Source organism: Bos grunniens, chromosome X, assembly GCF_055505025.1.
Source record: "Bos grunniens cultivar Pamir isolate PY7600 chromosome X, Bosgru_T2T1.0, whole genome shotgun sequence".
In the NCBI taxonomy this organism is placed as follows: domain Eukaryota; kingdom Metazoa; phylum Chordata; class Mammalia; order Artiodactyla; family Bovidae; genus Bos; species Bos grunniens.
The window spans coordinates 96,575-110,785 of NC_141194.1; positions in this window are offsets into that span (position 1 = coordinate 96,575).

Below are 14,211 nucleotides of genomic sequence, written 5' to 3' on the forward strand. Positions count from 1 at the left end.
CCAGTATTCTTGCCTAGAGAATCCCATGGACACAGGAGCCTGGTGGGCTACAGTCCGTGGAGTCGCAGAGTCAGACACGACTGAGTGAGCAGGCACTCCAGAGGACAGGAAGAGGACAGGCCTGCAGGCAGCGGCCTCAGACGGCGCCGGGCTCCTTCCATCACTGCTCACCTGGGTCACACGTCGAAGGGGACCCCAGACAGATGCCCCTCTGTGCTGGTTCCCCCACCCTCACTGCCACCTGTTTGTCAACAAAAAGTCCGTCAGTAAATGCTCTTGTTAGGGTTTCATGTGTGCTCTGAATTACCTCCCTGACAAGCCCCGCCGGTTCACCCTCCCCTCCATGCCCCCAGCTCCATTTCAAGGTTTTTTGATGATACAGAAAAGACTTTGGTATTTGGATAATAAAATTTTCTGACTTGCCTTCCGCCACCTTCAACTCAATTTCCTGTCCCAAGAGACTGTCCGTCTCTGTCTGTGTGTGTGTGATAGAATCGAATCCAATTCCTTATTCATGGGGAAACAGCTGCGGTTTAATCTGAATATTCAGCACTGTGAACAGGTCAGGGTAATGGATGGAGTATGGAAATGTGTCCGGGGCAGGTAATGAAACTGCAGGACGCGTGGCTGGAGTGCAGGAAATAATGAAGTGGATTGCACGTCCCCACAAAGTGCGGAATTGCGCATTACAGCGCATGGCCCCGCGTCCTCCTGTCATCGGACCCATGAGAGCTCCGTCTTGGGGTGGGGAAAACGGTTGGTCACAGATTACAACTTGATATACAAGAGGGTGTGGAAATGCAGGGGCCGCCTGCCCCAGCATCCACGGACAAGACGGATGTCCCCGTGGGAAATGAGTGTGAGCTGTGGGTCACGTAAGCTCAGACAGTAAAGAGTCCGCCTGCAGTGCAGGAGGTCCAGGTTCCATCCCTGGGTGGGGACAGTCCCCTGGAGGAGGGGGGCTTACGCCCTGGAGGAGGGCGTAACAACCCACTCCAGTATTCTTGCCTGGAGAATCCCGTGGACACAGGAGCCTGGCAGGTACAGTCCATGGGGTCCCAGAGAGTTGGACGTGACTGAGCGAATTTCACTGTGGGTCGTGCAAGATATCGACGCATCTCCTAAGGACTCCAAGGGCCCTGGAGGAGACACAGAACTGCAGACACATTAGAGTGTGTGCATAGCTGCTCAGTCATGTATCCCACTATTTGCGAACCCATGGACTGCAGCCTGCCTGGCTCCTCTATCTGTGGGATTTCCCAGGCCAGAATACCGGAGTAGGTTGCCATTTCTTCCTGCAGGGGATCTTCCCAACCCAGGGATTGAACCAGTGTCTCCCACACTGCAGGTGGATTATTTACCATCTGAGCCACTTGGGAAGCCCCACTTTATACAGACAAGGGTGGACTTTCACAGGATGGACAGCCTGAACCATCAGACGCTGGCCCATCCCAACACGGGAGGCAGGACAGGGATTCCTGGGCACAGGAGAGTGTTGGGGTAGACAATTTGTGCTAAAAATGAAGAGATTAGCAGCCTGCGAGGGACCTGGGCTGTGCGCTATGGTTACCTGTCCTAGGAAAGCACACGCGTTGGGACTGTCTTATTTATGCTGCAAAAGCCGGTGTTTAGTGTGTTTCTTCCTTGGTCACCATGCCGGACACACTGCTGGGAGAGATTTGGGGTGCACAGAGGGGGGACTGGAGGGGCTTCGGGAGGGGACGTGCCTTCCTGGGAGGCGTTTAGAGCAGTAAGACTTAACTTTTCCCCAAAGTCTCGCTGAGACACGTGTGATGCCCACAGGGCCCCTGATACAAAAGGGGGTCAGCACCGTCCTTGTGCAGACCGATGGGGAAGCAAGGTCTTCAGAGAAGTCCAGGAACTGGGCTGGACCCACAGGGCCCAGGGGCCCAGACGCACTCAGTGGTGCCCTTTCCTCCCCTTCCTTCCTCATCAGCCTCTCAGAACCTCAGCACAGGGCCTTATGAAGAAGCAGGGTCTCTGCAGCTGTGATGGAGTGAAGGGTCTGAGATGAGGTCCTCCTGGATGGGGGTGGCCCTAAACCCAGGGACAGGGTCCTTATAAGACACAGAAGAGGAGAGACAGGGACACAGAGGAGAAGCCACGTGGAGACAGAGGCAGAGACGGGAGGGAGGCGGCCACCAGCCCAGGAATGGACGCCTGGAGCCCCCAGAAGCCGAAAGAGGCGGGAAGGACCCTCCCCTGGAGCCTCTGGACAGGGCTCAGCCCTGGGACCCCTTGAGCTCAGATGTCTGGTCTCCAGGGCTGGGGGAGGATGGATACCTTGCTGTTAAGGTGTCCACTTAGCAGGTGTCTGCTGGCCCCGGGGAGCCCACACAGTAGGGGACAGCGGGGATTGAACACAGCTCGTCAGCCTGGAGCCTGGCTGCGAGCAGACATCACAACGACTGTACTCAACAGCACACTCGGTGTCTCGTGACAGACGGTTCAGGCGAGTCTGCCCGGACACCGTGGTCCTTCTCTGGCCACCACCCCCAAGGCTGAGGAGGTGGCTGTCTGGGCTACCATGTCCCCCACCCACCAGGAGCCTTGGGGAGGGGACAGCTGGCAACAGGCTGGTGTTTGGCAGCACATAAGTTGCGCTATTTTAAGGGCTCGCGTGCGTGCCCCAGAGGTTACATCCCAGCACATTTCAGGAAGTGACAACCACAAGTGAACTGCAGCTGCCGCGCTGAGCGGCTGTGGCAGTGAGGCTCTCAGAGGACAGAGGCACCCCGGGCGCTGGGTGGGCTTTTGCCAGGAGCAGGGGGATGCGGAGCCCGCGTGGGTTCCGCTGACAATGTGGAGTTTGGTGTTGGGTGTGCGGGGCCATGCTCGGGAGGAGACTAGATAGTTCCGTGGTGTCGGCAAGTGTCTTCCTCCGTCTCCCCAAGGGCTGTCCTGGCAGCATGGGAAGCAAACTCTTCCTTGCAGGAGCTCAAAGAGCCAGTGGCGCCACTGATGGTCACACAGAGCGGACGCCGTCAGTGGGAACTGAAGACCAGCCCCTCCACTGCCTGTCCCATCACCATCGTCAGGGTGACCAGGGGTCAACACGGGTCTTGTTTTTGGCTGTCTCAACTTCTCTGCCGAACTGTCCTGCCACCAGGACTAGGGCAGAATTAGATCTGTGCGTCAGGAGAAGTGTTCGTTGCTTGGTCGTGTCCAACTCTTTGTGACCCCATGGATTACAGCCCACCAGGCTCCTCCGTCCATGGGATTCTCCAGACAAGAATGCTGGAGTAGGTTGCCATTCCCTTCTCCAAGGGATCTTCCTGACCCAGGGATGGAATCCACATTTCCTGCATTGCAGGTGGATTCTTTACTGTCTGAGCCAACAGGGAAGCCTGGGTTTCAGAGAGGAATTGGTTTACTCACTGGGGCTGTGTTTTTGACTCTCTGTAAACCCAAGCCAGACCACGTTGCCCAAATCAGTCAAATGCTTTCTATGCGGACGCACTGGCGTGGTGGATGTTGGAATCCTTGAAAACTAACTCACGTATTGAGCTTGAGTTTCCTTCCAGACACCAGATGAAAGGGAAATAGGTGGTAGACAGACAGACGATAGACAGATAAGCAGATAGATAGATCATAGACACACACATGCAGTGGGTGAATGTATAGACTAGAGATACACGGATAAATGATGCAGATAGATCATAGACACACACATGCAGTGGGTGGATATATAGACTAGAGATACACGGATAAATGATAGATTAGGTGGAAATGTAGGTGATACATAGATGATAGATTTACGACACATACATACATAGATGCTGTGTGCTCTGTCACTCAGCTGTGTCCAGTTTTATGTGACCCCATGGACTGTAGCTGACCAGACTCCTCTGTCCAGGGGATGCTCCAGGCAAGAATACTGAAGTGGGCTGCCCTTTCCTCCTCCAGAGGATCTTCCTGACCCAGGGATGGACCTCGAGTCTTTTGCATCTCCTGCATCGGCAGCTGGGTTCTTTACTGCTGAGCCATCTGGGAAGCCCTGATTAGCAATTAGGTTTTCTCATTAAAAACTAGAGTCCGCCCATCACAGGCAGGGGGTCTTCATCACTGCATTTGTTCAGCAGGCTGCACCCACCAGCCCTTGAAGGTCCCCCACCTGGAGGGTCTGAGTCCACAGGGAAGACTGTGTCCCACCCGTGCTCTCGAGGGGGAAGTGGAGCCCTGGCCCCTTGAACGTGATAACCGCCCCCAAGGAGGCCTCAACCAAGTGCCTTCTGTAGCTCCGAGCTGCTTGTCTGGCAAGGGCTGCAGGTCAGTAGCATATGCTTATGGTGCCAATGAGGGTGCAGTCAGGTGGACTGTGCTGTCAGAGTTCAGAGGACGGAGCCCCACGTGGACGCTGAGTGCCAGGAGAATGGCTGGGCTGGTCCTTCGGCTCATGAAAAAGAGTGCGCTGGAGGCCTTCCGGGGGCCTCCCAGGTGGCTGGAGTGGTCAAGAACCCACCTGTCAAGGCAGGAGATCTGAGAGACATGAGTTCAAGTCCTGGGTTGGGAAGATCCCCTGGAGGAGGGCATGGCAACCCACTCCAGTATTCTTGCCTGGAGAAGCCCATGGATGGAGGAGCCTGGTGGGCCACAGCCCATGGGGTCGCAGAGAGTCAGACACGACTGAGCTACTAAGCATAGCACAACTAGAGAAAGCCCATGCCCGGCGATGAAGACCCAGCACTGTCCGAAATGAATGAAGGCATTTTTAATAAGTATGGTAGACACACACAGGAAAAGACCACGATGCTTGGAAAGAGTCAGGGCAGGAGGAGAAGAGGGTGACACAGGACGAGATGACTGGATGGCACCACTGTGTCAATGCACGTGACTCTGAGTTAACACCGGGAGATGGTGATGGACAGGGAGGCCTGGCGCACTGCAGTCCACGGGATCGCCAAGAGTCGGACACGACCGAGCGACTGAAGAACAGGACAACCGCAAGCACTTCAGTTCATTTAAGGAAGTGTTGTGTATTTTTATAATTTCCCTCCAGCTGAATGCCATTCATTTCACGACGATGATGTTAACTTGAAGCAAGCTGGACACGACTTGACGACCGAGCAGCAAAAACAGACGCGCAGACACACGACGCCAGTGAGGGCCTGCGGAGGGCGGCCAGTGAGGGTCCAGGCGTGGACAGGGTGCCGTGCAGGGCTGTGTCCAGCGTCTCTACAGCGCGGGGGGCGGGGGGACCACATGTCGCCTGGCCCACGTCTCCCGGACGCCTTGCCCGTCTGAGTGGGAGAGTTTATTTCTGGCCGCAGGACAAGTGGACCAGATTCCGACGGTCTAAAAACATCCCCCGGGAGCGTGCAGGGGACATGTGTCCACACGCCTCCCTGCCCGACACCTGATATTGGGTGGCCTGGGCAGGGCTATTTCGGGACGGCAGCTGGAGGAAGGCTGGAGCCGGGCGGTTCTGCTGTTCGAGCGGCAGACGGCCGAGGGATTCCTAGCCTGGCTGACATGTTCACTCTCCAGGCTTCCTGCATTGAGCTGATGAAAGACGGGCTGACGTGTCCACATCCAGGGCTTGGGAGCCCCGAGGGGATGATAACCTCAAAAGGGTCCCCCTGGGACTTCCCTGGTGGCGCAGTGTCTAAGAACACGCCTGGCAATGCAGGGTGGTACTCCGGTTCCCTCCCTGGTCTGGGAAGATCCAACATGCCGTGGGCACAACCAAGCCCGAGTGCCACGACTACTGTGCTTGCATACCTGGGGCCCGCACTCCGCAACAGGAGACACCACCGCTCTCTCCCGCTGGACAAAGCTTGCTCGAAGCAGCAAACACCCAACACAGTCAAAAAATACAATTGTTGATCAGTTGTTCAGTCGTGTCCGACTCTTTGTGACCCAATGGACTGCAGGATGCCAGGCCTCCCTGTCCATCAGCAACTCCCGGAGTTTACTCAAACTCATGCCCATCAAGTTAGAGATGCCATCCAACCACCTCATCCTCTGCCGTCCCCTTCTCCTCCTGCCCTCAATCTTTCCCAGCATCAGGGTCTTTTCCAATGAGTTAGCTCTTCGCATCAGGTGGCCAAAGCATTGGAGTTTTAGCTTCAACATCAGTCCTTCCAATGAACACCCAGGATTGAGTTCCTTTAGGATGAACTGCTTGGATCTCCTTGCAGTCCAAGGGACTCTCAAGAGTCTTCTCCAACACCACAGTTCAAAAAGTATCAATTCTTCAGCACTCAGCTTTCTTTACAATCCAACTCTCACATCCATACATGACTACTGGAAAAACCATAGCCTTGACTAGACAGACCTTTGTTGGCAAAATAATGTCTCTGTTTTTAATATGCTGTGTAGGTTGGCCATAGCTTTTCTTCTGAGAAGCAAGCGTCTTTTAATTTCATGGCTGCAGTCACTGTCTGCAGTGATGGTGGAGCCCAAGAGAATAAAAAATAAAGTGATTAATTTTATAAAAAAGCAAGGTAAGCATCCTGTGGTCGGACCACTTGGCCCCAAGGCTCCCGGCTCAGTTATGGAATCCCTGTTACTGAAGTTCGTTTTTATTTTCCTCTGGATCAGAGACAGAGAAACTGCCCTGTATCAGAACCGTGGAGCCTCATCCCAGCAAGGACGCACAATTCCGATTTCTGACCCCTGCACTGACGTCAGAAACCCATTTCCCCTCCCCTTGCCCTTCAAGCAGAGCAAACGCTGATGGGTTTAAGTCCAGTCTGCCATAACCCTGAGGCGGCAGTTTAAAGAGGCAGGCAGGACCGCAGTGCAGAGCGCTGACCGATCCCCGGAGGGAAACGGGTCCTAGATCCTCGGCAGCTGCTTCATTGCTTCCTAAAAGGGTGAGGGCTTATTTAATACACAAAGAATTTTTCAATCAGCTACTATGATGGGATGCATCAACTCTGTTACTGATGACGGGCTTGCAGGGCCAGACTGGCACCCTTCCCTCAGATTTCTATGGGGAAATTGACCCTAAACTCTTACTTTGTGCTGTGTTTTTTTTTTTTTTCCTTTTTAGCACTTCACAGGCCTGCATATGGTAAGAACCACAAATTGCATAGCGTAATTGTTTTGTCTTCCAGAGACAAAAAAAAGCAGGGGGGGGTTGGCTTTTTGTTCAAGCAGGTAATAAACCTGGATAAAACATAACCGTTATTTTTTTAATGCATATGTATGGAATCTAGAGCTTCCCTGGTGGCTCAGTGGTAAAGAATCTACCTGCCAATGCAGGAGACACAGGAGACTTGGGTTCCATCCCTGGGCCAGAAAGATCTCCTGGAGGAGGAAATGGCAACCCATGCCAGTATTCTTGCCTGGAGAATCCCATGGACAGAGGAGCCTGGCGGGCTACAGTCCATGGGGTCGCACAGAGTCAGGCTTGGCTGAGAACACTCCCATGGGTATGGACTCTAGAAGGATGGTACTGAGGAGGCTGTTTGCAGAGCAGCACAGAGAACAGACTCACGGACAAGGGTGGGAACAAGAGGGAGAGGGGAGATGAATGGAGAGCAGCGTGGATGCACGTGCACCAGCATTTGTAAACAGACAGCAGTGGGAATTTGCTGTGTGACTCAGGGAACTCAAACTGGGGCTCTGTAACAACCTAGAGGGGTGGGAGGCAGATTCAAGAGGGAGGGGACATATTGCACCCATGGTTAATTCATGTTGATGTATGACAGAAATTAAACCAATATTGTAGTCATCAATCAACTAAAAATAAATATTAAAAACATATATATTGTTGTGTTAAAGTGAAAAAGTTCTACCAAAAAATAAGAAGGATGTCCCTGGGGACTCAGTGGCTAGCGTTCTGTGCTTCACTGCACCGGGCAGAGGTTTTGATCCCTGGTTAGGGAATTAAGATCCCACACGTTGCGTGGAACAGCCAAAAGAGGCAGAAAAAAAGAAGAAAAAACCCAAACGGTTCACTGACGTTTACGCATTCCCATGTACCTTTGATCTCCAATGACGAGGCTGTGTTTCTGTGATCTGTTTTCCAAAGGAACAAAAGACTACTTGTCTGTTGGTGCATCTGCTTTGATATCTATTTGAAATAAAACCTGAATTTGTGTTGGAGATCCAACAAGTCACTCCTAAAGGAAATCAGCCCTGAATATTCATTGGAAGGACTGATGCTAAGGCTGAAACTGCAATCCTTTGGCCACCTGATGCGAAGAACCGACTCATTGACAAAGACCCTGATGCTGGGAAAGACTGAAGGCGGGAGGAGAAGGGGGCAACAGAGGATGAGGTGGTCGGATGGCATCACCCACTCAATGGACGTGAGTTGGAGCAAGCTCCAGGAGACAGGGAAGGACAGGGAAGCCTATGTGCTGCAGTCCGTGGGGTCGCAGAGTGGGACATGACTGAGCGACTGAACAACAGCAGCGGCAGGTCTGTGTCGATGCCCATGGGGTTCCTCTGTGCACTGTGCTGTGTCCAGGGGTGAAGGATGCTCCCAAGGCTGGGTGCCCCGGGACCCTCAAGGACCCCACAGTTCCCTCATTCCTCTGGGCCGTGCCAGGCTGGGGACAGGGCCAGTTCAGGGTCCACTGAGCGGCCAGCGGCTCTTTCGCCTTGCGGTAGCCACTGCTCACGCCCTCCCCTTTCTGTAGTGTTTGTTTAAACTCAGACATTCAAAGTCTGTGCTTCCTTTAGCCACGACAGGTGGGCAGGAGGGTGACCACTTAGCTTTTATTTTTTTTCTAATTGAGTTGTTTCCCTTCAAATTCACGTAAGTATTCAGGATGATGGTAACTGTGGGTTTTTTGTAGACGCCGTTCGTCAGGTTGATGGAGAGCCCTCTGTTCTTTGTGTATTGATTTTTTATCATCAAAGGTGTTGGCCTTTTTTTCCAAATGCTTTTTCTGTGTAAATCACAATAATCATGTTTTTTTTTTCTTTATGCTATTCGTAAGGTGGGTGAAACAGATTGATCTTGTTTAAAAACAGGGCTTTACTGAGATATGAAAGCTTCCCTGATGGTTCAAGCAGTAACCTTGTCTCTCCACCTACAATGCAGGAGACATGGGTTTGATCCCTGGGTCAGGAAGATCCCATAAAGAAGGGAATGGCTACCTACTCCAGTGTTCTTGCCTGGGAAATCCCACGGACAGAGGAGCCTGGTGGTCTATAGTACATGGGGTCGCAGAGAGTTGGACACGCCTGAAGCCACTGAGCACACAGCAGGCTGAGATATAGCTCACATGAGACAATTTACCCATAGAAGGGCCTGATTCACTGGAGAACTCTGCTCAGTGTCACGTGGCAGCCTGCATGGGAGGGGGTTTGGGGGGAGAACGCATCCATGTATTTGAGTAGCTGAGTCCCTTCACACTCCACCTGAAACCACCACAGTGTTGTTATTTCACGATCAGATCAGATCAGATCAGTCGCTCAGTCGTGTCTGACTCCTCGCGACCCCATGAATCGCAGCACGCCAGGCCTCCCTGTCCATCACCAACTCCCGGGTTTGGGGGGAGAACGCATCCATGTATTTGAGTAGCTGAGTCCCTTCACGCTCCACCTGAAACTACCACAGCGTTGTTAATTCACTAACCAATACAAATACTAACCAATACTAACTAAACCAATACAAAATAGAAAGTTAACTAATCGAGCGTTCAGTTCATGGATGTTTTAACGTGTTCACCGCGGAACAGCCATCAGCTCGGTCACTGTCAGACCATGTTCATCAGCTTAGAACGAAAGTCCACGTCCCTTTGCCATGACCCTGAAGCCCTCCAAGCAGCTTCTGGCACCATGGATTCATTTTCTGTATCCATGGATTTTCATGTTTGGGACATTTCCTGTAAGTGGAATCCTTTTCCATAGACGGGTATCCCTCCGTGTCTGCTTCCCTCACTGAGAATTGTGTGTTCAAGGCCCATCCACGCCGTAGCCTGTGTCAGAGCTTCACTCCTTTTCATGGCCACATAATATTCCACCATGCTGACAGACCACATGCTGTTTATCCATCCATCCATCCACCTGTCATCTATCCATTCACCCATCCAACCACCCATCCATCCACACACTCATCCATCCACCCATCCATAAACCCTCCACCCATCCATCAATCCATCCTGCACCCCCTCATCCATCCGTGCACACTGTATCGCTTCTCAGATGCGCCTCTGAATAATGCCACTGTGGGCATGGTTGTGCAAGAATGTCCTTCAGACCTTCCTTCCAATTCTTCAGGGTAAACACCCAGAACGGAGGCTGCTGGGTCACATATGCAGTTCAGTTCAGTTCAGGCGCTCAGTCGTGTCCGACTCTTTGCGACCCCATGAATCGCAGCATGCCAGGCCTCCCTGTCCATCACCAACTCCCAGAATTCACTCAAACTCACATCCATCGAGTCGGTGATGCCATCCAGCCATCTCATCCTCTGTCGTCCCCTTTTCCTCCTGCCCCCAATCCCTCCCAGCATCAGAGTCTTTTCCAATGAGTCAAATCTTCACATGAGGTGGCCAAAGTATTGGAGTTTCAGCTTTAGCATCATTCCTTCCAAAGAACACCCAGAACGGAGGCTGCTGGGTCACATATTACATCTATGTAATTTTTTTTCCCCACAGCAGCTGCACAATTTTGCCACCGACATGGATAAACCTTCCCTGTAAAAAGTCCTGTTAACAACTGTGGTCCTGTGAGCTTCTCTTTCTGTTGTTGTCAAGTGCTTAGGGATGTTGGATATGCCGGGTTGAAAATATGGCCCCAACCTATACCTGTGCTGGGTTCTTGTTCAGTTGCTAAGGCATGTCTGACTCTGCGACCCTATGGACTGTAGCCCACCAGGCTTCTCTGTCTATCCTCCGTCCATGGGATTCTCCAGGCCAGAACACTGGAGTGGGTTGCCATTTCCTCCTCCAGGGGATCTTCCCAAGCCAGGGATCGAACCCGTGTCTACTGCATTGAGAGCGGATTCTCTACCACCGAGCCACTGGGGAAATCTCCCTCCTGTAGGGAATTAATGCCTTTAGGGGCTCACAGCGGGCTGCGGCTGGTGGCAGTTGGCGACACCTGGTGGACAAGACGGAAATGACCATCGCAGGCGAATCCTTCCAACCAGCCCGCTCTCCCAGCAGCTTCAAGGGTTCTCAGCCGGAACCCAGAAACCTGGCTGAGCACAGGCGCCCAGACTTCACCTGACCGCACAGATCTGCTGGTCTCCGTGACCGGACAGCTCTGCAAACCCTGTGAGCACGGCAGTTAACCCAGCTCATGGCCCGGGACGTGGCCACGCTCCGGAGGTGTGTCTGTCTCACCGGTCACCCAGACCTTCTTCCTGACGGCGGGCGTGGGGTAGCAGCTGCCACCATGGCCGGGGTTGTGGGGGGGACAGCTGGGCTTGACCTCTCCACCGGCGAGGTGGCTTCCTTCCGCCCTTCCTTCCGGGCAGGCTGGGTCTGTTTACAGGTCTCTGTGGGCGTCGCCACAGCCATTTCCCATCTTGTCCCCAGGAGGGTGACCCTTCCATCCTGACACCCACCCCTTCTCTCCCAGCAGACCTGCCCACTCTGGACCTGCTAGAAGAACGGCATTCCAGGGGCTCCGATGCGGCTTAAGAGGCTTGGTGACGGTCCTTGGGGTGAAAGCCAAGGCAGTATACAGTCCAGGAGGAGGGGGACAGACCGGCGGGGTCAGCAAGGTCGCACGGGCCTGGATCTACACGCGCATGTGCCTGGCACAGCATTTTAAAAAATTTATAACTTAATGTGTAGTTTATTTTGATTCTCTTTTTAAAACTGATGTACGCTTGATTTACAAGAGTATACTAGTTCCTTGGAAGAAAAGCTATGACCAATCTAGACAGCACATTAAAAAGCAGAGACATCACTTTACCAACAAGGGTCTGTCTACTCAGAGCTACAGTTTTTCCAGTAGTCACGTATGGATGTGAGAGTTGAACCATAGAGACAGCTGAGCTCAGAAGAATTGATGCTTTTGAACTGTGGTGTTGGACAAGACTCTTGACAGTCCCTCGGACAGCAAGGACATCAAACCTGTCACTCCTAGAGGAAGTCAGTCCTGAATGTTCATTGGAAGGACTGATGCTGAACATGAAACTCCAATCCTTTGGCCACCTGATGCAAAGAACCGACTCTTTGGAAAAGACCCTGATGCTGGGCAAGATTGAAAGCAGGAGAAGGGGATGACAGAGGATGAGATGGTTGGATGGCATCACCGACTCGATGGACATGAGTTTGAGTAAACTCCAGGAGTTGGTGATGGACAGGGAGGCCTGGCGTGCTGCAGTCCATGGGGTTGCAATGAGTCAGACATGACTGAGCGACTGAAGTGACTGCTTCCAGGTGTACAATGTAGGGGTTGACCACTTTTAAGCGGGGGCAGGGAAGACACCAACCTAACCCTCCCAGGCTGTGGGCTGTTGGGTCCAGACTTCTACCCACCTGTCAGTAATCTCTCTCAATAGTTCTGTCTTTTATCTCTCCATCTGCCCATCATCCACCCATCCACCCATCCATCCACCAGCCACCCATCTATCCATCCACCATCCATCATCCATCCATCCATTCATCCACCCATCTATCTATCCATCCATGTATCCACGCACCCATCAATCCATCATCCACCCATCCATCATCCACTCATCCATCCATGGACAACTTGGATGGTTTCCCCCACTTGGCTCTCACCCTCAAGGAGAGTTCTGAAGCTGCATTGGCTGGACCTGCCTCTGGCTCCAGCTGAGAACTGACCATCTTGGAGAGTGTGGGGCCAGAGAACCCAAAGCCTGGGCCCAGACCAGAGACCGTGGCGGCTCACACCGTGGGGTACGGGAGGCAAGACCCGGCTGGAGATGGAGCCCCAGGAACCTGCCAGCTGCCTGGAGGTGGGAGTGCAAAGGAGGACGAGCCCAGGGCTGGCCCAGCCAGCGGGGCCCTGGGGGTCTTCCATTTACCATCTGAGAAGGAGCCGGGAGCTCACTCATTCGTGTTGACTATTGTTTAGTCACTCAGTCCTGGCCGCTGTCTGTGACCCTATGGACTGTAGCCCCGCCAGGCTCCTCTGTCCATGGGATTCTCCAGGCAAGAACACTGGAGGGGGTTGCCATGCCCTCCTCCAGGGGATTTTCCCAGCCTGGGAATCGAACTTGCATCTCTTGCATTGCAGGCGGATTCTCTGCCACGGAGCCTCCAGGGAAGCCCCGAGCTCAGCATTAGCTGCCGCTGTCCCTGAGATGTGAACAGGCTTTGTTTGTGTGGAAAGAAGCGGAAAAGGCTTATGAAGAACACACAGGTTCAGGGTCTCTAGGTGTCCAGCCAGTGCGGTTGAAGTCGAGATGGAAAACGCAGCGGCCGGGAACAGCTGTGGCTGCCGGCTCACATCCCAGGCCAGCCCCGGGCCCCGCCCGGAATTCCAAAGTGCTTGCTTTCATGAGGCCAGGGCACATGCTGAAAGCCACTGGCTATTAATAGGGGCCAAGCAGTGAGCCGAGATACCCACCTGGTGAAAACCTCCCGCCCGGCGTTGCCAAGAGCCAGGACAGTAGCGGGAGGATGGGGCCAGAGTGACTGAGCCTGGACGTCCAGCAGGACTGAGAATCCCCGCTTTCCATGCCTCTGTGGGTGGCAGGGCACACTGCATTTTAAAAAATTGATTAATTTGTGTATATTTTGATTCTTTTTTATTGAAGTACGGTTGATTTGGGCTTCCCAGTTGGCACCAGAGGTAAAGAACCCGCCTGTTAGTGCAGGAAGACGTAAGAGATGCTTGTTCGATCCCTGGGTTGGGAAGATCCCCTGGAGGAGGGCATGGCAACCCACTCCAGTATTCTTGGGCTTCCCTGGTGGATCAGTTGGTGAAGAATCCACCTGCAATATGGGAGACCTGGGTTCGATCCCTGGGTTGGGAAGATCCCCTGGAGGAAGGATAGGCTATCGACTCCAGTATTCTTGCCTGGAGAATCCTATGGACAGAGGAGCCTGGTGGGCTACAGTCCATGGGGTCACAAAGAGTCGGACACGACTGAAGCAACTGGCCACGGCACATGGCACATGGTTGAGTTACAAGATTATACTGGGTTCAGGTGTACAACTAGGGATTCACCTTTTTACAGACTGTACCCCATGTATTGGAGAAGGGATAGGCTACTCACTCCAGTCTTCTTGGGCTTCCCTGGTATCTTAGTTGGTAAAGAATCCGCCTGCAATATGGGATACCTGGGTCCAGTCCCTGGGTTGG